General features: G+C 34.6%; 1 protein-coding gene and 1 long non-coding RNA gene across 4 annotated transcripts in view; one reads left to right on the forward strand and one right to left on the reverse strand.

The window, feature by feature from the left end:
- Positions 1-27,360, forward strand: part of tafa3a (TAFA chemokine like family member 3a) — a 203,146-nt gene that overhangs the window by 144,923 nt on the left and 30,863 nt on the right. The gene's annotated exons all lie outside the window — the stretch shown is intronic.
- On the reverse strand, positions 6,529-9,493 carry LOC137496017 (uncharacterized). Of its 3 annotated transcripts, XR_011016084.2 has the most exons (7): positions 9,449-9,493; positions 8,815-8,887; positions 7,801-7,858; positions 7,618-7,711; positions 7,337-7,494; positions 7,146-7,241; positions 6,529-6,971 (listed from the first exon to the last, which is right to left on the reverse strand). It is a non-coding gene; the product is annotated as an uncharacterized lncRNA (long non-coding RNA). The 3 variants fall into 3 exon arrangements; XR_011016082.2 differs by lacking the exon at positions 8,815-8,887; XR_011016083.2 differs by lacking the exon at positions 9,449-9,493 and having other exon boundaries at positions 8,815-9,092.

Here is a 27,360-nt window from a genome sequence, read left to right on the forward strand (position 1 = left end):
TCTCTGAAAATGTATATACAATAAAGCTACGTTTTTTTTGTATTATACATAAAGTAATACCGTATATTGTGATGAAAGCCTCAGAAATTAACTGCAACAATTACATTTGAGACCAGCAGAAGCCTACATTAAACTCATCAAGCTCTGCTTAAATACGTAGTTATTTCATGTTACAGTTGGTTTCTGTTCCTCTACATTCAGTTCTTCATCATTATATCTCTTCATCCTGAATAATCCCTCCTCCAGCACAAAGTGCTTTAGCCATGACAAGCAGCTCATTAGTAGCCATTGAGACTTTCTGACGGTCAGTCTGTGACTCGGAGCAACATGACTTTTTCTGTTTTGGGTGGCATAAAAGAGGATCATAATGATTTTTACTGATGGAGGCAATTAGCAGAGAAGTGCTGACAGTGGTCTAGCGGCCAGTGCTGAGAGCAGCGTGTTAACATCGCCATCACACAGCTTTTAAAATTACTCACTGCAGATTTTTTTAAAAGGCTCACATTCATGTGTTCTTGGAACCTGCAATTTTGAGAACATTTATTTAACAGGTGTTTAACATCTCAATTTAATATATCTACATTTAATATATCAATTCTTATTTTAATGGATATCATTGTTTAATAAAACTGCTGTTTAAATGCATCACACATTCATTCATTCATTCATTCATTCTCTTTCGGCTTAGCCCCTTATTTATCAAATAATATTGGCCATATTTACTGAACAAAATTCACATTTTCAAATGCAATTTTACATTTTCAAAACAGGGTGTACTTACTTATGCTGAGCGCTGTATATAGTTAAGGTCAAAATTATTAGCCCCCTGTGATTTTTTTTTCTCAGATGATTTCCCAGAGAATTTAATATTTTTTTCTTATGCAGAAAGTCTTATTTGTTTTATTTAAGCTAGAATAAAAGAAGTTTTAATTTTGAAAAAACATTTTAAGGTTAAAATAATTTTTTCAAAGGTCTACAGAACAAATCACTGTTATACAATGACTTGCCTAAGTACCCTAACCTGCCTAATTAACCTAGTTAAGCCTTTAAATGTCACTTTAAGCTGAATACCAGTATCTTGAAAAAATCTAGCAAAATATTATGAACTGCCATCATGGCAAAGATAAAATAATAAAATTATTAGAAATGAATTTATATATATGTGTATATATATATATATATATATATATATATATATATATATATATATATATATATATATATATATATATATACATACATAAATACATAAATACATACATACATACATACATACATACATAAATACACTTTTGCATAGTGAAATTCAATCAGACTATCACTCCATTAACTGTGATAATGCAGACTATTTTTCTCACGCGGTTGCTTTGCACACCTCCAGTCGAGTCACATTTCATGGTTTGAGCACGGCTATATTTTCAGCCGACTGAGGATATGTCAGGAAACTCAATATTTCTCTCTCAACTCTAATAAGGAATTCCTTGCCGTTATTACGAGAACAGATTGATGGCCCCAGATCGTAAATTAAAGTTATTTGCTTTAATAACTGTCCCTTTGAAACTACCCACTCAATAAGTGCAAGTAATAATACGATATCAATCCTGGAAGACATTTACGAGCAGGCATCCAGCAAAAAAAAAAAAAAAAAAAAAAAACAGGCGAGCCAAGAGAACTATTGTGGGAGATGCTCCAAAGATTTCTTAGGTTGTTGGCTTTCTATCTGCCCTTATTTTTGGTTTCTGCAAAGTCTTGTTTTTTTCTTACTCACAGTAGGTAGTTTGGCTCAAATGATAGAATAACCAGAGTACTTTAAACAGAGATAAAGTCCATGTGAACTGGAAGCTGCAACCATTTTTTTTATATTGTGGTGCAGTTCCTAGAGAATCAGAATATTAAATAAGAAAACAGTGGGCGCAGCTTGTTTATTTTACTGCTAACTGATTAGATGTAGTATAATAAGCATTTCATTCAGAAAGATCGGGAAAAGGGTTTCGGGAGAGTTATTACAACCTAACAGACACCTCCTTCTCACCATTTCTGTTTGTCTTTAGAACTGACGATTGGAGGGCCATGGTTAATTATGTTAGCCACACCCAATATCCAAGCATGGATTAAACCAATAAGCCTGGTAAGCAGCAACTTAGAACCATCGGAAATCAGTGGCCCTCCAAAAAATATCTATACGTACTAATTATACCTATAAAACACAATCACCAGCCACTTTATTAGGTATACCTGTGGGCTGGTCTGAGTATGTCAGAAACTGCTGATCTACTGAGATTTTCACAACAATCACTCCAAGTTTCATGCCTTGTTGATGGCAGAGGTCAGAGGAGAATGGCCAAACTAGTTTGAGCTGATAGAAAGGCAACAGTAACTCAAATAAGCACTCGTTATAACCGAGGTATGCAAAAGAGCATATCTGAATGCACAACACATCCAACCTTGAGTCAGATGGGCTACAGCAGCAGAAGATCACACTGGGTGCCACCCCTGTCAGCCAAGAACAGGAAACTGAGGCTCACCAGAATTGGACAATAGAAGATTGACAAATCATCTCAGACTGGTTTCTTGAACGTGACAATGACTTCACTGTACTCAAATGGCCTGCACAGTCACCAGATCTCAATCTACTAGAGCACCTTTAGGATGTGTTGGTATGGGAGATTTGCATCATGGATGTGCAGCCGACAAATCTGCAGCAACTGCGTGATGCTATCATGTCAATATGGACCAAAATCTCTGAGGAATATTTCCAGTACCTTGTTTAATCTATGCCATGAAGGATTAAGACAGTTCTGAAAGCAAAAGAGGGCCCAACCAGGTACTGGTAAGGGTACCTAACAAAGTGGCCAGTAAATGTATATGCAGTAAATAGTTTTTTCTATAATATTTTGTATAGTGAGAGTAAAATACAAGTAATATTAATTTAAATAATAATAATAATAATAATAATAATAATAATATTAATACTGATTAATTAAATAATATTTAATATACAATAACATTTAATATTATTATAATAATATTACAAAATAAAATTTCTATCATGGAGCAGTGTAGCTGTCAAATTATGTAAAAAAAAAAAACCTTACATTATCTTAGAGATTGCATTAAGATAAAACATAGAAAAGAAGATTGAGTAATATAAATCTGCAATTTAAATAAAATTTAAATAAGAGTAGAAAGGGTGCGTTTCAGGACTTGGGTCCCATGGCTGGAATCGCCTAGGGTCCCCAAATCTTAAATTTACCCCTGCCAATACCCCAGACAGGTAATATGAGAAATATCTAAAAGCTAACAGGAAGTGCATTTTCAGATTTTAATTTTAAATGGCAAGGTCAGACATTCTTTTTCTTTTAATGAGATGCACATATGAATTGTTCACCGCACAACTAGCAATGTGAGCTAACAATGGTTCATATGGTTAGTTTTGATTTCATTTGTACTTTAACCGAATTCAAAAAGCTGCTTTATCAACGGTAATAAAAGCACCATGTTTAGCAGTATATAACCACGATAAAAAAAGGAATTATATTCACTCCACTTCCGATTCTGAATCTGCACAATGCATCGACAAAGACTGCATTTGTGAAATCAAAATTCCAAGCATGCAGAATCTACTCCATAAACCTGTCCTTTTGTTCCCGAAGCATCTGTATGCTAGTGTACTCTGAAAATAAAGCAGATATACAGTGCGCATTTAAAATTTAAATGGCTTTCTCTTGCTGGAAAACGGACCAAAAATATTGGTGACTCATCTTGTACACCGCAATTGCATTTTATACAGCATACGGTGGTCTTTTGACTCAGAAATACTTCGAAATATGAATTACCATGAATCTACATAATAATGGCACATGTTAGGCTAACAGATTCCCAGCAAACAGTGTTATGTAAAACAATGCTACTGATTGGTTAAGGATCTGCAAGCTCATCATCCTGCATTTGTCGTGAGGTTCCTTTGTTTAGTCGCTGTTTGTCATTTGTTGTGTCCTATAAAGCTAGCTATTAGAACGAAATAACAAAATATGATTGGAAATCTGTGTTTTGCAGTGATTAATGTGTCCTCAGTATCTTCTGTGCGGTCTAATCCTCTTCTGGTGACCCGCAGTGACCAGTGATACTTCTAGAAAAAGTGATGCTGGTTAAATTATGCAAAACAAAACGTTCAGTGTCAGGGAGCGATGGTGGTGTTCTCGAATGTGAATTAATTATGACCAGCAGCTACCATACAGTAGGTTAATGACTCTTGAACAGACCTCAGTTAAAGTAATTTGGACTATTAAGAATTCATAATTGTAATACTTCACCTCTGGCTGGCGGCAGCTTTGCTCAACACTCATTGTAATTTAGCCGATTAACCATTAATACTTGCAATATTTCACCTTGACCTGGAATGGCGTAGTGGAATGAGTCAGAGGTAGTCATGCAGGGATTTGTGTCAGTTGATTTTTGGTAATAATCTACATTGGAAAAATATCAGTATGACTGAAAACAACTTGTTTTAGTGCCATGTTTCCATTTGTTAACATTAACATCATTAGTTAACATAAATAAAAAAAAATCTAATGATTTATTAATCTTAATTGTCATTTACTAATGCATACAAGCTATATTTGTTAACAGTTTATAGACTTGCGTAAACCATTTATACGGGTTGAGTTGACCAGATGTCATGATCGAAAACAGAGAGGATCTATTAGCAAGTAAGGTGACTTTTACTATAAGTGCAATCGTGAAACAAGTAAAAAAAAAAAAAAAAATAGCTGAAGTCGAGGAAAATAGCAAAAAATGTCCCAAAACAAGAGTTTCTACTAGGTCAATGATCTTGTCACCCGATGAACAGACTTCAGAGAAACCCTGGAATACAAACAGACAGTTTGTCTAAATATATATACAAACAGTTACCGCTGTCTAAATATATAGCCAGCAAAACACACTGTAATCCCGAATAAGTTGACAAAACTCAAAAAATTTGAGGTAATCAGTTACGTCAAATTTTTTAAGTTATGAAATTATCTATTTTAAGTAAACAGAAACATTAAGTTTTGAGTTTGTTGTACTCATGCAAGACACTTCACCTAACTTAAAATACCCAAGTTACTCAGCTTATACGTTTTAATTGCAATTAATTGTTTTAATTTTTCCAAACTTTAAATACTTAGTCACCCAGCTCATACATTTTAATACCAATTAACTTAATTGCTTTAATTTCTTTCAACTTTAAATACTTAAATCACCCAGCTCATACATTTTAATAGCAATTAACTTATTTTTAATTATTTATCTCACCTTTACATACTTAGTCACCCAGCTCATACATTTTGATAGCATTTTTTAAAATTAACTTCTCCATCGTCAGTTTCACAAATAAAATTAGCCATTATTTTAATCTTTAAACCCCATAAATCTGTCAAAATAAATCTGTAATTTAAAACACACAGACAATACCATTTTAGACATTTATTGTTAAAGAAAAAATGTCCAACAGTACTTTCAAATTTGTCTCCTATGCAATTACAAATGTCTTAAAACGATAAAAACTATTAGACATAAAGAGATTGAAAATGAACACTATTCTGAAATTAATAAAAATTACCCACAATGTAAATATGATATCAGACATAAGAGCCTCAAGAAAAAACAACTATAAGTTTGATAAAATTTAATAATACATTAATAAGTGTAAAACTTACTCTTAACGCATTTGTTAAAAAAAAATAATAAGTGCACATTCTGTGAAGTGACTCGTTTAGTGTAAACTACACAGAAACTGTATATATATATATATATATATATATATATCGTTGAAGTCAGAATTATTCGCCCCCATTTATTTTTCCCCCAATTTCTGTTTAACGGAGAGCAGATTATATATATATATATATATATATATATTGTAGCGAGGCAGAGGGAAAACAGCGACACAGTTGGATAAGTTTACAGACAAGTCCCCGGAGGGTGCTTTATTTACAACGTGAATGGGGTGTAAACGGTGCTCTTCTTCAAGGTGAGGTGCTCTGGTGCTCCGGGAAGTAAGTGAAGGACAGTGAGTAGTCGGATGTGGGATCGTCACAAGCTGGAGTCTGCTGTGGAGAGACAGAGAGACAAGCGTTAGCGCATGGAGTCATTGGGTGAATGAAGCTCATCTTCTCTTGCGTGGGCTTGGTTTATATGCCTCTCAACTTGATGACGTCCAGCTGTGAACGATCCTGTGTTGATGATGGTCCAGCTGGGTTGAATTAGCGACCAGGGCGACATGGCATGTGTGCGCTTGTTACAATATATATATATATATATATATATATATATATATATATATATATATATATATATATATATATATATATATTCAGTCTTGGTTGAACTATGATTCTGTCATTTACTTATTCCAAACCTGTTTGAGTTTCTTTCTTCTGTTGAAAAAAAAAAAAAAAGCTGAGACCTGTAACCACCGATTTCCACAGTATTTGTTTTCCAATTAGAAAGTCAGTGGTTACAGGTTGTCAGCTTTACTTAACTTTTGTGTTCAACAGAAGCAAGAAATTCAAGCAGGTTTGGGACAAGTGAAGAGTTAGTAAATGACAGAATTTTACATTTGGACAAACTATCCCTATATATAATAAAATGCATACTTACCAATTAAAGGTAAATAAATGTTTTGAAGTTACTACCCCAGAGACAGTCTTTATTAAGTTAAAAAAAAAAAAAAGCTCTACATCAACTCATTCTTTAAGGTTTCCATGCTACGAGACTTTTTATTTTCCATCATCCATGCCAAGCAAAAGTTTTTGCACAAGTTCAAAGTCCTTTCCTATATATTATGTGAAGAGCATACATTAATCCATACAAGACAAGAAAAGTCTGGAAGTGTGCTGTGGGTGGTGTCCAATTCATTCTTCAGGACAACAGAGACCCTCAGTGAATGCAGGGCCAATAAAGCATCTTCAGTCAGCAGGATTATCAATCTAAAAACATAATTCAAGGATATTAATGTAAGGACAGTATCAAAATGACTGAGCCAATATTATATGATTCATCAATTATTCTTGATTACAAATATGTTATTAAGTAAAAGTTTTCAAAACTTTCATCTTTTCATTAAACATGCCTAATTGTGAAAAGAATGAATGAAGTCTTACCAGGGTGTTCCTAAAGAATCTTAAGTCACGCTCACGCAGCAAGACCAAAAGACCTCTGATAACAGTAGTCCGTCATGAACTGACATCATTCAGTTCCTGGAAATCAAGAATCAATTTTTTAAAAATTAAAAAAATAATAATAATTCAAATTATATTTTAATGTATACTTTAACACGTGACCCCAAACATACCTGCTCATCATAAACCTTTAAAAGATTAGCCAGGGTATCTGCTGTCTTGCCAGTTTTGGATGCTGTTTGCCTTAAAATTGTCATCAAATGAAATAGGTGGTGGTCCAGTTTTGCAAAGAATTTGTGGGGAAAATTCTCATTTGTAACATGTTGGTACTCTGCAAACAGCAAAAAGAAACAAGAGAGAATTTCATAAAACAAACCCACACCACAAAATATACAATTCTAGAAAAAATGTATTAATATTATTATTATGTTTCATTTACTTATCTATTTTTTACCTCAGATGAAAATCAGGTGTTGATCAGATGTTGAAAGCAGGATCTTCATGTTGTTAACTGAACTCAAGGTCTAGCTGAAGTTTCACTTTCCTTGCTGCAAAAGTATCATTGATAAATACACTGTAATATTTATTTTATCTGGATATGCCAGGCATAGTAGTACAAAATAAATATTTTACCCACCTTTCACATGCCTCCATTTAAGAACCTATCTGTAGTCAGCAACACCTGACCTTCAATTCTGTATGTACAAAAAGTCACAGTGTCATTTAGCTGAGAGTGGAAGTAGTACAATTGCCTAATGTCTAACGTTAACCTCCAAAACGGTTAGCAATAGAGCTGATTATCATGTTAGTTGCTTTAATTCGATGAACACAGATTTAATTTAAACAGTATTGAAATTTCTAAAACTGAATAGGACGACAAAGAAATTTAAGGCCTGATTTTAAAAGCTAGAAATAACAAAACTTACCTTATTGTCTAATGATGTAAAAATATATAGACTAAAATATTTATATTTTTAAGATATAAATATATTTTAAGCTACAAAATTTGCACATCAGAAAACTGTCTTCTTTACCACGTCTTGAATATTTTGTTTTGTTATTATTTTATTTAATAACATAATTTTGTATTAATGTGTTATAGATATGCATACTTTGTTTTTTAGGCTGTTTATATTCTCTCCAGAGTAGACATTTTAAAAAATAGATTGAAAAAAAAAAAAACTTTTATCATACCTTTAAAATACATTTGACCTAAATGACATTTAAACTCACTTAACTGATCGCATTAATCAGGTAATCATTGATATGCAGAGATGTCGTCTTAAGCGCGAGGAAATATTAAGTGTTGATCAGTGCTGGTGATTGAGGTAAAGTTAGTTTTATATTTACACATTCAGACTTTCTCCTTAATAATATAATTTCAGAAAGGTAATTTTTGCATATTCTTAATGGTGAAATCATATTAGCAGCCAATGACTTTCAAAGTACAACATTGTTCAGTCAAAAAAAATAGTGCATTTAGTGTAATGTTGTTTTCATGTCATACTTGCATGTGATTTCAGAACGAATAGACAAAGAACCATGGTAAACAATTTATGGAGCGAGTCACAAGTTGTTACTAAATGAATGTATGAATATAAAACCAACTTTACCTCAATGTGGTAGTGTAAAATGAAGCTCTGCTCTGTACCTGCTCAGGTGAGGAGCGCAGCTTAAATGTTCTCCGTCAGGCTATCCTCATACATGGATCAGCAAGCAACAAGCTGCGTGTGACAGAGTTAAGTTTTGAGACTACGTTTTTGCGCGTCATCAGAAAATACCGTTAAGTGTTTAGGCGGAGATCATTTGAGTTATGATTAACGTTACGTTTCTTGCGCCTTTCGTTTCCGAAGTGCCTACAGATCGCGAAGATAATACCACATTCACAGACTGGATGGAGTTCAGCGCAGCGCCATGACATGCGGTTGTGAGAGCGCGCGTCTCCATGACAACTTCAGCACAGGCTGAGAAAAGGCATACTCGCGCCAAGATTTAAATTTTTTTGAAAAATGTAATCTGCCGATTTTAAATATTTTTGTCTTTATCACACTCTGTTAAAATTCAGAGTTAACACATTACAACTAACGCTAACATTGCACTGATTCTAACTTTTTAAACAGTAATGTTAACTTTAGTTAGCAACAAGTGAGGCTAAACATGTTTTCTGTAATGTACGACATGTAAACGCACCCTGATTAACTCTACATTACATTGAACTGTTACTGTGATTATATTAATTAAAACATACATTTAATATTTCTTGGATTTGTAAATATTTTACTTACTGTAGTGTGAAGCGAGGCCGATCCGCCATCTTGAAAAAAACGAATGAAGCATGAGCACGTACGTGAACCTGGATGACGTCAGACGCAAAATCACTAGGCTGACAGAATTTGAGTTAATGAAACTTTAAAGAGACATTTTGTATAGATTAAACCCAGCAGAATTGTTCACCTTACTTGAAAGATTAAATTTTTACAAACTCAAAAATAAGAAAAAGTTCTAAATACTCATCAAGGTTAATTAAGATAAACGAATTTTAATGATTTAAGTTAATAGAACTCAACTCAATTAATTAGTTACAGCATTAGGGTTTACAGTGCAGGAATCAGCTGGGTAACGCTGATTCGTTAGCATGCTGCCAGCACAAAAGGCAAACAGGCACAGCTACCCTTGCACACCACAACACACGCTGCATAACACATAACAGAAAGAACTCACAGACCCATGACCTTAACACTAGTAGTTCTAATTTTGTCAAGAATGAAATAGTTAGACCTATTGTTTTGATTGATTCATTCATTCATTCCTTTTCTTTTCAGCTTAGTCCCTTTATTAATCAGGTGTCGCCACAGTGGAATGAACCACCAACGTATCCAGCATATTTTATCACCAAACAGTTTAATCTTAGTTCCATTAGACCACAGGACATGTCTCCAAAATTATTATTTTCCCAGTGCAATTTAGCAAATTGTAATCTGGCTTTTTTGTTGATACTGTCTGGTTGATTTTTCATGTTGTCACACAAGGGAGCCGTGTGTTTGAGGTTTTCCTGAAATACTATTCTACAGTTGTGCCTCCAATTAGCTCAACATTGTCAATTAGCCAATCAGAAACCTCCAAAACCTTCACACTATCATCTGAGTTTTTATATAAGCATAATAATCTTATTGTATGTAAACTTGACTTTCAAGAAATAATAACACTTTCTCAAAAAATATCTCTCGCATTATTCTGCTTTAAGTATAACAGAAACAAACGTGTTAATCCTAACTTACCTAAAAGAGAAATAGTTTAGTCACACTAACATCTGACTTTTTTTAATTGGTTTTGTGCCTTTTTAGACAGTGTATGTAAACTTCTTTTTTCAAATGTATGTACTGTTGATGTGCCTCCAGAAACAGGGTTGGGAAACATTGGCCTATTATATATAATCTTGTAAACTATTAATTAATCTAGCTAGATTAATTTAAGAACCAATTTAGTTTTATTATTGCTCTCAGAGATTAATCTTAAATGTAAAACTAGCATTTAATAAAGCATTCAATAAACAAAATGGCAATAAAAGATTTAAAACTCCTCTTTTAATGTAAGCCAGTTTTATTTGGAGAGTGTTCTGTGTGTTTTATTACACCATTCTGGATCTGAGATAGGTTTTGGTTTATTTTAGTTCGGAGGCTGTTTGCTCTCCTGTAGTCGACAAGCGCAGGAAGCTGATTGGTGTTGTTTGTTGCCACGGCAGCATGTGTGATGACATCTCTGCTGTCAGTCATGCTCTGCAGGCTCAGAGGAGAGTGTTTGGAGTTTGTGTGTTTGTGTGTGTGTGTGTGTGTGTGTGTGTGCGCACGCATATGTGAGATATAAAACACTACTGACACTTTGAGGGTGGGGACAGCATGCTATTTACAGCAGACATGACTGTAGTGAAAGGCAGGATGCATTCGGAATGAATGAACATGCACGAAGATGACAGCAGGATTCCCTGGCTGAATTTGGCTCCAGGAATGACAAATCCCACTGTAGAAGTTAGCCACCTTTTAGGACATACCAATATACAGTCGGAGAAATAAGTACTAAACACCATGTTTTTTTTCCTGTGAATAATATTTCTAAAGGAGCTGTTGAGATGGAAGTTTGGTAAAAACCAAAACAATTAAAATAATAATAATGTATATATATATATATATATATATATATATATATATATATATATATATATATATATATATATATGTGTGTGTGTGTGTGTGTGTGTGTGTGTGTGTGTGTGTGTGTGTGTGTGTGTGTGTGTGTGTGTGTTATAACAATGAAATTACACAAGGAGAAAGCACTAAACTACTGAAATGTTTTTAATGCTTTATATAAAAGTCTTTTTGTTGATGGCATCTTAAAAATGCCTCTCATATGGAAAATTCAGACACATAAATTGCACAGGTGTGATTTTAACTTACACACACTCAGCTCTGACTTCAACAGAGTTTGCAAATCTTGATGGTTCTGTGGGTCTCGTCTATCAATTCCGATCTTTATTTTGTGTTTTCTATTGGGTTCACTTCAGGTGATTGGCTGGGCCATTCTACAGCTTGATTTTCTTTCTCTGAAAGCACTTGAGAGCTTCCTTGGCTGTGTTTTTTGGTTATTGTCTTGCTGAAATGTCCACTCTGGTTTCATCTTCATCATCCTGATAATGTAGATGTTGGACTGAAGTGGCTAATTTTAATTTACAATGATAGAGGGCAAAGAGTTGCTGAAGAACTGCTGAAAGATTGCAGCTGCTGTCTGGGCTTACACTGCCTTTCTACATCTCCCTTTCTTTATGTGTTTAATCAATACGTTTTCCCTGTGTAATTTTATTGCATTACTCAGAACTTAATTTGTAGACTAATTAGTTTTGTTTTATTTGCATATATGGATTTTTTGGGTTGTTTACAACTAGGCATGGGACGATAACTATTTTTAAGGTATACCACGGTTTGAAAAAGTCATGGTTTTAAAACCACCAAAATTTCCTGCTATTCCTTTCCTATACTTTTTTTGTTTTGTTTTTTACTGCAACAGCATATCCAGTATATCTAAAGAGGCCGTTTTAAATTGTAAATAAATCATAATGTTTTTATCCAAGGTTATCATATAGCCTATTTCAACATCTGGTGAAAATTTCAAGTCAACTGCACCTTTAGAAATATGTTTTCTGGGAAATGGTGATGTGTAGTGTAATAACTCCCCCACTGTATCAGTATTAGCGATGTCAATTTCTTGACATTTCCATGATTGATTGTTGTTTAAATTAGTCATATGACTTTTTAAATGAGTCATGTGACTTTTTAAGTGTCCTAATATCAGGTTGGAGTCCCCCACAAAAGGTTTAAATACATGTAAGATATAAATAAAAACTTTTTATTTTATATATATTATATATATTATATATATATATAATTATATAATATAATTGGCTTAGAATATGCTTTTAATATTAGGAACATTAATGACTAATATTAAATAATGCAGAGACATGGATTCTCCTACCACTGCTATGCTGATGATACCCAGCTATACCTCTCTTTTCATCCTGATGATCCCTCTGTTCCAGCTCGCATCTCAGCCTGTCTGTTGGATATTTCACACTGGATGAAAGATCATCATCTTCAGCTGAACCTCGCAAAAACGGAAATGCTTGTAGTTTCTGCCAACCCGACTCTACACCATAACTGTTCAATCCAGATGGATGGGGCAACCATTACTGCATCCAAAATGGTGAAAAGCCTTGGAGTAACGATTGATGACCAACTAAACTTCTCTGACCACATTTCTAGAACTGCTCGATTGTGCAGATTCGCACTCTATAACATCAATAAGATCTGACCCTTCTTATCTGAACATGCAGCTCAACTCCATGTTCAAGCTCTTGTTTTCTCCAAACTGGATTACTGCAACTCTCTACTAGCTGGGCTTCCAGCTAACTCTATCAAGCCTCTTCAACTGCTCCAGAACGCAGCAGCACGCGTGGTCTTCAATGAACCTAAACGAGCACATGTCACTCCGCTGCTAGTCCGTTTGCACTGGCTGCCAGTTGCTGCTCGCATCAAATTCAAAGCTCTGATGTTTGCCTACAAAGTGACTTCTGGCCTTGCTCCTTCTTATCTGCTCTCACTTCTGCAGATCTATGTGCCCTCCAGAAACTTGCGTTCTGTGAATGAACGTCGCCTCGTGGTTCCATCCCAAAGAGGAAAGAAATCACTTTCGCGAACGCTCACGCTCAGTCTGCCCAGTTGGTGGAATGAACTCCCTAACTGCATCAGAACATCAGAGTCACTCGCTATTTTCAAGAAACGACTAAAAACTCAACTATTTAGTCTCCACTTCACTTCCTAATCTGCAATTGCCTCTCTGAATATCACACTAACTGTACCCAAAAAAAAAAAAATAAAAAAATAAAAAAAATACTAATACTACTAATACTTTCCTTCTTAGACTTTACAGACCTGAAACTTGCCTATAGCACTTATTCATTGTTGCTCTTAGTTGTGTAAATTGCTTCCTTTTCCTCATTTGTAAGTCGCTTTGGATAAAAGCGTCTGCTAAATGACTAAATGTAAATGTAAATGTAAATGCTGTCTCTTATGTACACTCTGACATCTGCTGCATGTGTGTCTATGTGAGCAAATAGTTTGTTAATCTGTATTGATGTTGGCGCAGTGGGTAGCATGATCGCCTCTATTTTTTAATCGTAGGTTTATTTAAAAACTGTTGTTTAAAGTAGTTACAGTTGGTACCAATTACTAACATTGGAACTACAAATTGAACACCCCATATAACAATGCTGCTGTAACAAGTCAGGGACAACAGAGGTGAGGATACAAATGCAGTTTATTAAGAGAATCATCAAACAGGCAAAGGTCAAAACAGGGACAGAAGCATTCAGATAATCTAATCTAATCTACAAGACTCAGCAAAGAAGTGAGTGTGTGTGTGTGTGTGTGTGTGTGTGTGTGTGTGTGTGTGTGTGTGTGTGTGTGTGTGTGTGTGTGTGTGTGTGTGCTGTGTTTATAGTTCTGGCAATAAGTCCATCATGAGTTTCCAGCTGTGTGTGTGTGTGTAATCAAGGGGAATCAGGAACTGGTGTGTGTGAGGTGAATGATGGGAGATGTAGTTCAGTAGAGTGTCAAACGCTCAATCGCTGGTGATCAGAACAGCTGCTAGTCATAATTAATCATTACAATTGTGAAATTCTTGAAAATTAAAAGTGACATCAGTGAAAGCAAACATATCTGCATACAAATATGTTAACAAAATCTCCAATGGCGATGCCAGAAATGCAGTAATAGCAGTACTCCTCACCTTTACTTTCATCCAGCATTTCTCAAGAGCATGTCAAACGGTGACAGCGACTCTATTAGTTTCAGGGTGTTGCTCTTTTTTTCCACAACAGCTGAAATGTAATAACATTCAGAGAGCATTGAGTGAGATGGCTGTGTGATTCCTCAAGGGAGCTCCATTGATCAGGAGCAGCCATTAACACTGCAGTGTGGAGATGGATGGTGTTGGACAGAGGTTCATTTGAGCCCCTTGGCCGATGTGTTCTGAATCTGTCAGCCACTGCAATCTGTCACCAAACCTTTGGCTTGACCACTCCGTGCGCCCCCGGTGTCTGGGAGAGGGTACAGCTTGAGATCTTTCACATGATGAATGATATTTACAGAGGGAGAACGGTAAGCAATGATCTGTGGAGTATTGTGGAATCACTAGCTCCGCCTCATTAAGCTTTGCATTCACGTGCTGACCCAGATTGCAAATATAATATTTCTCAAAGCATTTAAGCAGTTGTGTAAATACAGATTTGTTTGGTTTTGGATTATGGTTATCTGGTATATTAGCAAAAAAAAAAAAGCAAAATAAATAAAAAAATGAAGAGAAACAATGGCAACGGAAGTCTTTATGTTGTGTTAAATCAAAGGTAGATTGAAAAGTTTGTTATTGACTTGAGAATGGTAAATAGGTTAATATTTGTGTTCACCTTACAATACCTGATCACCTGTGTGGATATTTGCATAATTATGTACTTTTGTAAATAAATGAAAGAAGATAATAAACAAATTATAAGAAATAAAAAATAAATAAAAGAAGATAATAAATAATAGGACATAATAAAAAGAATTATAATGACTGAATAAATAAATAAATAAATAAATAAATAAATAAATAACTTAATTAATTAATTAATTAAAGGAAAAAAATAAAAGGAATTAAATTAAATTATAAATAAATTAAATAAAAGAAAAATAAACAAATAAAATGAAATAATTAATTAAATTAAATTATATAAATAAATAAATAAAATAAAAATTAAACATAAAAGAAAATAATATATAAAAGAAATATAACAATTAAACAAAACAATAAATTATTAAAATAAAGAAATAAAGAAAAATATTTAAATGAAATAATAAATAAAATAAAATAAACCATTAAAATTTATAAAAATAAGGTAAATGAACGAAATAAAGAAATGAAATAACAAAATAAAGAAAATAAAATAATAAATAAATGAAAACAATAAAGTATTAAAATAAATAAATAAATAAATAAAAATAGAAAAAATAAACAAAAGTAAAATAAAAAATTAAATTAAAAGAATAAATAAATAAAATAATTAAAAATGATTAAAGAAAAGAAAAAATGTATATATATATATATATATATATATATATATATATATATATATATATATATAAGAAATAATAAAATATTAAATTAAATAAAGAAACAAATCAATAAAATGAAATAATAAATAGAATAAAATAAAATAAATGAAATATTAAAATAAAAATAAATACATAAATAAATGAAAAAAAAATAGATCGCTAAATAATAAAATAAATACATAAATAAAATGAAATAATAAGTAAAATAAAATAAAAAAGATGAATAAATAAATGCATAAAATTAAATAGTATACTGTATATATATGTATATATATATATTAATACGTTTTGAGCATTTTCTGAAAACTGTATCTTTACAAATGTAATAAATAAATAATTAAATAATATATATGCACCTACTATGATATATTGTTCATAAATTTATTTGTAAATCAAGCAAATTGATAAATCTTTTTTTAGAAATAGTGAAATTTTAAGAAATTTGAATGAACGTTGTTTTTTATACTGAGTATAAGCATATTTATAATTACCATAGTATTAGCGTAGTATTGACCTTTTTAAATTAATATTACGTATATGGATTTGTAAAGTTTGCCAAAATGCCTCAAAATTTACCTCTCTTTTTTCTTCATCTATGTTAAACTGACACAATGTACATTGTGCTACAGTGCTACAAAAATAACATTAAAGTGCACTAAAATGTCACATTGATGTCGGCGCGAGAAAACTCCTGAAAGTTTGAAGTAGTTGTAAAAGTTTGTAAGTATATAAAACAGTTTGAAAGTTAAAATAGAAACAGTTTATGGCTGCTGCTAGAAGGTTGGTTTCTAGACAGTTGCTAGGGGGTTGCCAGTCAGTTTTTCAGAGGTTGACATTTAGTTGCTAGGCAGTTTATACAATGTTTTTCTCTGTATTTAGATGTGATATATCTCAGATTAGCATGTTGCTAGCGTCATGCTTAGCCCTTAATTAGTTGCTGCTAGCATGTTTTAGTAAGCAAGGGTCTGTGGAGTATTGTGCAATTGCTATCTCTGCCTCATTAAGACTGTTTACATGTTGACCCAGACTGTGAAAATAATTCTTAAACTGTTTAAGCATTCATGTAAATACAGATTTGTTGTTTATTGTGGTATCATCTGGCATATTAGCAAAGAAAAAACTTGTTTGTTTTTAAGGAGGAACAGTGCCAATGAAAATCTTGGGTTGTATTAAATGATAATGATGCCACCAGTGATGACTAAAGGCTTTATCAGCAAAGTGGGTTTATTAATAATGTTGACTTGTACCTAAAGGCTGTCTGGGAAATGAAAAAGCCAGACTTTGACATGGTGGCTTAGTGGTTAGCACCATCGCCTCACTGCAAAAAGGTTACTAATTCAAATCCTGGCTGGGCTAGTTGACATTCCTGTGTGGAGTTTGCATGTTGTCCCCGTGTTTGTGTGTGTTTTCTCCAGGTCCTCCGGTTTCCCCTACAGTCCAAAGACATGCGCTATAGATGAATTGAATAAACTAAATTGGCTGTAGTGTATTAGTGTGAATGTGAGAGTATATGGGTGTACCGGGTTGCAGCTTGAAGGGCATCCGCCTCGTAAAACACATGCTGGAATAGTTGATAGTTTTAATAGTTTGTTCCGCTATGGCGACCCCTGATAATAAGGGACTAAGCCTAAGACAAAATGAATGAATGAATGAATAAATGAATGAATGAATGAATGAATGAATGAAAATTGACGTTCATAGTATTTGTGATAAATAAAAACAGGTTCATTTTACAGTTAAGGTATAAGTATACACAAGTGCTTTTCAAATAGAATATCTTCATAAAGTTGATTTATTTTACTAATTCCATTTAAGAAGTGAACTTGTATAATGTATACATTCATTCCACACAGACTGATGTATTTCAAGTGTTTATTTCTTTTTCTTTTTATTATTTTGATTAGGGATGCACCAATATGGATTTTTTGGCCGATATTGATAACCAATAACTCTTCAGACTTGGAGGCCAATAGCAAATATACTGTATATAGGTCGATAATTATAAATAGTTCAAAATGTTATACGTTAATACAGCAAACTTCATAAAACATTGAACTGCTCTTATGAACTGAATAGTCTACTCAAAGCAAAAAAGTTATAATTTCAAAATTGCAAGGGGATTATATAGACCTATATTCACGATTTCACATAAATCAGCATGCCAAAAATAAATTATTTCCTTTTCTTCATAGCAAATTAACATGCAACTTGACTGTTGCATAAAAATAATAGGTTAAATAACAAAATAGGATTTAATTAACAAGCAAGTTAAATATATTTTAAATAAAATGAAAATGAAAAAGCTAAGGACTGAAACCAGCTCATGTTCCTGAATAAAACATGTTACAGTAATATACATATGTACAAATATGTCATGTCCGAAAAAGCCTTTTTTAGAGGTGTTTTGACAGTTCAGAGCCACCGTACAAGCGAAAAGCTAAATTCAGATTCTATTACTTTAGATTCATCCTATTTGGCGTTTTAGGTTCTTTTGAACACATGTAGCTGCTGCTTGTCAATCAGACAATGCTCATGTGTTCGTTCTTGACGCCAATTGTAGGAAAAATGATCAACGAAAAGTTTGATAAACCATTGAGAGTTTCACTCAACTGCGGAAGACAAACACAGAGCATAATATAAAGAAACTATGTGGCGAGTAGAGAGCCCCTATGCTTGATTCAGTGACCGGCGCACATCTTCCCCGTGCTACTGTGAAGGCTGTCAGATCAGTGTGTGTGTGTGTGTGTGTGTGTGTGTGTGTGTGTGTGTGTGTGTGTGTGTGTGTGTGTGCGGTGACAGGCAGCCCTCACATGCATTGTAATCAATATGAATATTCTGATCAAACTGAAAACAATCTTACATCAGCAACACATGGCAAGCAACGCGTTGATAATAACAAATAATCATATTAGATTACAAACAACCCAACAAGTTGTTTAGCATGTGTGCATCACTGCTGTTATGTTTACACATGTAGTATTTTTTTCCTGAGGCGATTTAAAGCAAAATACACAATGGCACTAAATCAAACATATTTACAATGATAAAGAACATGGTTACTTAGTGAGTTTATAACGCACAGCAATACCACATGAAGAAAGGACGGACTTTAAAGGAATAACCAATGTTAGAAGAGATCCATTATAGTGCACTTGACAAGTCTGAACAAGTTCCGCCCACGCATGCGCGAGGCAGGCAGTTCTGTACAATTATGTAATTAATCGGCTTCAAAATATCGGACTAATTTAGACATCGGATCGATAACGATAATCTTTAAAATAGCATTTATCGGCTGATAACGATACGGCCACTGATATATTGTGCATTCCTAATTTTGATGACAAAAAATAAAAACCCCAAATTCAGTATCTCAGCAAAAATGAGAATGTTGAGGAAATGTTCAGTACTAAAGACACCTGGTGCCAACTAAACCAGCGGAGGCTCGAACCAGCAACCTTCTTGCTGTGAGGCGACAGCGCTACCCACTGCGCCACTGTGCCACTCTCAAATAATATCAAACATTATAATGTAATATAACATGACACATTTGAAAAAAAGCATGAGAGTATTGAAACATAATTGACATTGAGCCAACATAGTCAAAGATGAATCACAGACTTGACAGTCAGCATAGAGTACAGTAAAAAAGGTGTTTCTCTGTGCATGTGAGTGTGTGTGTGTGTGTGTGTGTGTGCTTCGGTTGTGTGCTTTTCAATTTCTGTTTACCCCAGCATGAGTGTTGGACCTCTGCCCAGATTGGCTCCTGTTTTGGGAGCGTTGACTTCATATTAGCCTTCGCTAACCACAGAGGTGCTTTAGCCGCGTTTTGTGTGCTGCTGTTGTTTTTCAACAGAACCTGAACGGCCATACCTTGCAGGCGAAAATCTGCTGTCAGCGCAGGGCTTCTCCACGGCTCGCTGGCTCTCGGTGTCAAGGAAAAACACAGCGTATTTATGTCAGAGATCTGACCCGCTAAAGAACATTTGATGTGACATCTATTCATTTAGACTTTTTCGAGACCATTTCGGCCAAACACCTCTGATCAGGTAACCGCCGCGCTGTCGAGACGAGCATTTGATCTTCCATTTCTGGCCGGCTCTCCTATCGCCTCATAACAATTTCATAAGTGACTTGCTGTAAATTGCCATTGCGATGGTATGGTAATTGGGTTGCCACTCTACTTCTCTTGCTCTCTGTGGTCAGAGAAGGAAAAAAGGGAAAAAAGGCCTTTTTCTTTCTTTTGGCTGCAGTCACACTGAGTAATAAGTGTTAGGACAGACAGGCTGAAAGTGAGCTTGATCACAGAGTCGAGGGAAAAGAGTACACTCATTTCCTGCAGCGTAACCTGGAGAATGTGCTGGTAATCTGCTAGTTATAGTGAACTGCGGTCAAGAGCGGTGTTGCTGAATTGCTGTTACTGACCACCTGTATCTTCAATAAATGTAGCTTAATTTGTTGTTTTTTTTGTTGTTAAAGTGTGCAGATTTGCTTTAAAAAATAATAATTAGAAAAATAATAAATAATAATAATAATAATAACAGTCATGGTGGAGCAGTGGTTAAACATAGTCGTTGCGTAAAACATATGCTGGATAAGTTGGCGGTTCATTCTGCTGTGGTGACCCAGGATTAATAAAGGGACTAGGATGAAAAGAAAATGAATGAATGACTTGTTAACAACTATTTAGGATCAAGAGACAATGATTGTTATTATTAATAATATAAATAATTACAGTAATTCATCTTCACTTGTACACTACCTGACAAAAGTCAAAAAGCCAAAAAAAAAAAAAAAAAAGACAAAAGCTGCCTATCCAAGTTTTAGGAACAACACATAATAACATGACTTCTAGTTGATCATTTGGTATCAGAAGTGGCTTTTATGAAAGGCAAAGTCCTCTAGATTACGCTTATTTTACCAAAATAAAATATGATCATGCCTTGATTTGTAATTATTTAATTAGGACAGTAAGGCCTGACTCTGCTTAGACAAAAGTCTTGACACTTAACAGAAATAATGTACAGTATAGAATATAAAGTCATGGTGTGGTGGGAAAAGAATGAATATTGTGTCTGACTCCCATGAGCTTGGAGGACTGCATCCATACATCTTTGCAATGACTTAAATCAGTGTTTCTCAACTGGTGGGGGAACATTTTCAGTGGTTCACGGAGTGTGTGATCAAAAAAACAACAAAAGTTTAATTTTTAACTTATTTTGCTTTTTTCTGACTTTTATTTTGAATTGCACGTGCAACAATCGTAACGTTTGACATGTAAAATTTCAGCGCATGTAGTGTGGATTTACATATATTGACAACAAAAAGACTTAAAACCTCAGTGTGCATATGTAGTGAGGTGCTCTCAAAAGAGAGCATGAAACCTTCTAAATTAAAACGAAATTTAGAAACCAAACATCCCAGTTGCAAGGACAAACCTGTGGACTATTTTCAAAGACGACTCCAATAGCTGAGGGCATCACCTAACATCTTCATGTTCAAAACAAGTACAGGCACTCCGCTTGTGCTCACTGTATAGCAAAGGCCAAGAAAGCCCACACAAAAGCAGAAGAGCAAATAACTGGTGATTATTATAAAAATGGTTATGATTATTTTAATAATTTTACTTTAATTTGCTGGTTTCTGTTCTGTTGAATAGGATCAGTGTTAATGTTTAATAAACAGTTCAGACTAGTTAATGGTAACTGAACTTTTCCTTACCCTAACCACTGTTTACAGTATTTGACATTTTTCCTCTGTAATATTTCTATAATTTGATACATTTTGTTAAATGACTGCAGTAAAATATTGTTTATTTGTGAGTCTTGGTGATTTTCTCATGATATATCTGTCACCAGTTGTGTATGTTAACAAATAAATACAAATGAATTATAAAATTATATTATATAATGTTCCTAAAAAATTGGGTCGCGGCTTGATGACCATGTAAAATGTGGGTCCCATGGCCAAACCAGTTGAGAACCACTGACTTAAATAACTTATTAATAAAGGCATCTGGAATGGCAAAGAAGCGTTCTTGCAAGACTCCCAGAGATCATCAAGATTCTTTGGATTCATCTTCAAGTCTCCTCTATCTTACCCTAGACGTGCTCAATAATGTCATGTCTGGTGACTAGGCTGGCCAATCCTGGAGCACCTTGACCTCCTTTGCTTTCAGGAACTTTGATGTGGAGGCTGAAGTATGAGGAGGAGCGCTATCCTGCTCAAGAATTTTCCCTCTCCTGTTGTTTGTGGTGTAATGGGCAGCACAGATGTCGTGATATCTCAGGCTGTTGATGTTGCCATCCACTCTACAGATCTCTCGAGTACTGAATGTAACACCAAATCCTAATTTTCCCTTCACCAAATATTTCCTTGGGTTGCAGTTCAACAGGTAAATTATCAGAAAAATCTACCGTCTGCCACTTTTCCAAATGATCAAAGAAGTCAAGTTAATATTTTTATGGTCTTACAAACTGGCATCAACATATAACATTTTAATAAAATTAAATAAAACATATTATTTAACAGTAACATTTATGTAAGAAATAAATGGAAATTGAATCATTTGAAATAATTGAACAATAAACATTTAATAAAGATACAGAGATAAACATATAAATAAATATATATATATATATATATATATATATATATATATATATATATATATATATATATATATATAGCAAGGAATTTTTCACAGTATTTGCTATAATATTTTTTCTTCTGCAGAAAGTCTTATTTGGTTTATTTCAGCTAGAATAAAAGTTATTTATATATATATATATATATATATATAAGAAGAAAAAAAAAAAAAAAATATATATATATATATATATATATATATATATATATATATATATATATATATATATATATATATTAAGGTCATTATTATTAGCCCCCTTATACAATATCATATCGTCATGGCAAAGAAATAAATGATAAAAGAAATCAGTTTATTCAAACTATTATGTTTAGAAATGTGTTTAAAAATCTTCTTTCCATCAAAACAGAATAATTCAGGAGGGCTCATAATTCTGACTTATATTCCTAAACTTTTCATTAAAACCATTGTTGTGTTTTACTAGCACTAAGCACAGTGCATGTGTGCAGCGCGTGACTCTTATCTTTATTTTGGTGAAGGAATGTGTTCTGCGGATGTGCCCATGTGCTCTGGTCAGTGCACCGTTAATGAATACTTCATGATGTTATTTAACTCTCGGATGACTAAATCAATATTACTCTTCCTTCTTCATTGAGCATAGAACAGTGATGGAGGAACAGATGGTTCTCTAAAACCATAAAGAGTCAGTCTGTCTTGGACATATCAGACTCTATACATCACACACACGCACACGCTCACACACACCTACTGTCCCTGCTCCATTGAACCGGTGAGGCTGATATTGTCTGTCAAGCGCCTTGGGTTGGAGAGACTACAGTATCAGGACTCTGCCGATGTTCGTGTGTTTGCTTTAACAATAATCCTGCTGACTCCATGAAGGCTTCAATTAAGCTTTTTTATGTGTTCAAACTATTCAGACTCACTTAATGTCTGAATATAATTAGATTTTTTTGAGAAGTCTGCTTTTTCAGGCTTAGTTTATATGTAATTATATAGTGCAGTGAGAATTATACATTTTTACGTGAGGGTTAAGTATCAAAACTTCTGGTCCTTTAAATATATACACACTCTTAAAATAAAAGTGGTTTTGCTGATTACTGCTAGTTACATGATAAACCCTTAAAGTGCCTGCATGGATCATTTAAATAAGTGAGTTGTACCTGGAGACTCGCTCTTAGTGGATCATGTCAATCAATGACTCACTAACAGCAGACTCGCTTTGAACAAGTCATTTAAATCAGTGAGTTATTAACTCCAGACTCGCTCTGAATGGATCATTTGAATCAGTTGAATCAGAGTTGTTAATTGTATACTCACTCTGACCAGATCATTTACTGTAAATCAGTGAGTCATCAGCTGCAAACTCACTCTGACCAGATCATTTGAATCAGTGAGTTCTTACCTGCAAACTCAGGGCTCTACTTTAACGATCTAGGCGCAAAGTCTAAAGCTCATGGCGCTAAAGCCTTATAAGTTGTGCTTATTCTCTTAATGAGTTATGGGTGTGTTTTGAAAATAAACCAATCAGAGTCTCATCTCTCATTTCCAACCTAAGCTCTTTCTGAAAACGTAGCCCTGCGGACGTTTCTGGAGACCGTGATTTACGTGGCCGGAGTTAGGTATGACTGCATTTAGTTTTTTCAAGCAAACGATACGGGGCGGTGTGACGCCGCTCCTCTTCGCGCTCGCCGGCTGACGTCTCACCTCCTCCGTGTGGAGGGCTTTTATGCCGCAACCAGTTTGTCCGGTTAGATCTTTGTGTTACGTCGGCGGAGCGGAGGCTTGACGTTTTTACTCTGTAATATTTCTTTAATTTGATACATTTTGTTAAATGACAGCAGTAAAATATTGTTTATTTGTGAGTCTTGGTGATTTTCTTATGATATATCTGTCATGCTTGCTCATTTCCTTTAAGAGTCAGTTGCGTCACTCCATGGCACTTTTGCTATTTACATTGCGGATTTTGTAAGTAAATATTACTCAAAGTATGAGTAAAAAGTAGACCTTTCAAATGTACTCAAGTGAGTAGTATGTATTACACTGCGAAAAGCTGATGCATTTACATGTAATGTGTACATGTGGATGTGTGTAAACGTAACATTCTGTAGTGCATCTAGTTGTCCAGAAGGCACACAACGTCATAAGACATTAATAGGTTAGATTTAGGTTGTGATGTCAGGTGACCAAAATTCAATATCTAGCCAGCGTCTAAGGACAACGTTTTTTTGGTGTCCAACAATGACGTCAAATGACGTTGATTTTAGGTTATTAGGAAGTGACCAAAAAATAGCTGGAAAGTCACAGCTGGGCCAGTTGGCATTTCTGTGTGGAGTTTGCATGTTCTCCAGGTGCTCCGGTTTTCCCCTACAGACATGCTCTATAGGTGACAGTGTTTCCTCTAGGTTTTTTTCAGCTGTGGTGGCAGGCCTTTTTTTACACAGATCTACCAACTACCTGAGGCGTTATTTCAATGACAAATGTCGTGAGCTCAGTATTACATGTCGAAATTGCTTTGCTTGCGCTCCGATTTCCTCTGCTCTTGCACAAAACTTCTTGCACGCCCCCTGAAATATACACTGCTCAAGCACAAATCTTCTTGTGCGCTCTCAAATAAACGCTGCTGAAGTGCGATTTAGTGCGTTTATGTAACAAGTATGTCTACAACATTTATTAGATTTGCTAGGAATATTTATGAATGTCTCCAATAGGCTTACAGAGCGGTATTAATGCGTCCTGAAGTAAAGTGAAATGGCTATATGTCGTGTTTGCTGGCCTCACGCATCACGCACCTTTCAGTCTGTCAGTCAGCACGTAACCTTGAAGGGTTAAACGAACAACGCACAACACTACTATGGCTACAGAAAAGCTTGCTCTGTTATAATTTTATAATTATATCTTACCTTTTAATACGTTTTAGTGCAATTATCACCCGCTATTAAAAAAAAAAAAAACACAACTGAATGTTTTGAATAAAAAGCTGGAATGTTGCCGTGGCGGGATCATTTTGGCGTGGCTCCCCGGCCATGGAAGAATGAGTGTAGCAGAAACCATGGGTGAATTGGATTAACTAAATTGCCTGTAGTTTATGAGTGTTTGTGTGAATGCGAGTGCGTATGGGTGTTTCCCAGTGTTTGTTTAACAACAAGAAAGGCATACGCTGTGCAAAACATATGCAGGAATAGTTGGCAGTTCATTCCACTGTGGCGACCCCTGATAAATTATGGACTAAGCCGAAGGAAAATTAATGAGTGGTTGGGAATCACTTATAGTTGTAATGAGTAAGTAAATTTTTATTTTTGGGTGAACTATCCCTTTAAATGACGACCCGTTTCAGGCAGTTCAGAATAGATTCTGTTTTTTTTCATGCAATAACAGCTTTTATTGTGCACTTTGATCCTACACACTGTCGTATATGAAATATACACCCAAAAAAGCATGATTGAAGCACTTTTACCAACATTGAAGCTCTCTATCACACAAAAGGTCCTTTATAGTGGAAAAAGATTCAAATGTTCTTCCAAAATTGGTTCTTTTAAGAAACACTCAATGGGATAGGGCAAAAATAAAAGGCTGTTCGATGACATTGCTGTGAAAACACCCCTGTTTTTAAGAGTGTGGAGTGATATGGACTCAAATGTGCTCTGCAGTGGTTTATTTTTGCTCTTGGTTAAACAGAAACTGTCGCTTTAGATAGTAGCTTTGAGGCCGCTAACAGAGCTCTGCGTTTGAAACATGTGAGAGGAGTTAGCAGATATGAAGAGGCTTTGTTATTGTTCATGGGTAATTGTTGCCTGTCACATGAAACGAAAGCAGATTGTACTTTTAAGGGCACCCTCTTTACGCTTTTGTTTAGCGTGGCAACATAATAGCTGTTTTGACGTGTCCTCGGCTAATGACGGTTTAATCATTTGTTTACTATGTTTGTCTGAGATATATGCCGCTGTTTAGTCAGCCTTTGCTTTAGCGGTTAAGCACCTCATCCTCTTGTATTTTCATCCAGCGTCTCCATCACAATGTTTCTAGGTGGAAAAACAACCTTTGAATAGCAATTTTGTGAACACAAAGTCTGTCATCTCTCTCTCTTGCAGCAAAGCAGAGGCTGGCTGTGTTATGCTAATTCGATAGCAGCTTAGCAGGGACATTTTATATGTTTTCTTTCCCTTTTTGTTATTCGTCAATATGTTCGCCGACTATTTGTGGGGAAAAAGAGCCACTCAGATCCAAAAAGCCCATCAGTGACAGACTGAAAAAGCACAGAAGTAAGGCATAAGGGGAAAAAACTGCCTGCTTAATGCTCATACTTGCAACTGAGGCGCTGCAATCTGTTCTGTTTTATTTTTAAAATGGCCTTTACCCTTGTGGAGAATGTCACACATCCCAATGTTAGATGATTTTACCCTTCAACTCGCATTAATGAGAGACTGCATGGAGACTCTTAGATCCTAACCACATCTGACAAGTGCCAGCAACATTTGCAAATCCTGTGAAATAACCATATGTTTGTCATTGCTTGAAAGACTTTTTGGGCAGTTGGAAAAAAAAACATATGTTCGATTTTTTTTGCTTTATTGTGTTTGGAAAGATATTGGTTATTTCGAAACAGATAAATACACATATTTTATGCATACTTGTGAATAATAAATTACACAATTTAAACCAATTGACTGCATTCTCATGTACTGTAAGCCATGGTAACACTTTATTTTGATGGTCCACTTGAGCATTAGTAGACTGTGTGCTTAATATCTGTTGATATTGCTCCTTCAACAGACATTTAACTGACTATAAGAAACATGTCAATTTACACTAATCCTAACCCTAACCCTAATGAGAATTAGTTGGCATGTAGATGCAATGTAACTTAAAT

Source organism: Danio rerio, chromosome 6, assembly GCF_049306965.1.
Source record: "Danio rerio strain Tuebingen ecotype United States chromosome 6, GRCz12tu, whole genome shotgun sequence".
NCBI classification, from domain to species: Eukaryota; Metazoa; Chordata; class Actinopteri; order Cypriniformes; family Danionidae; genus Danio; species Danio rerio.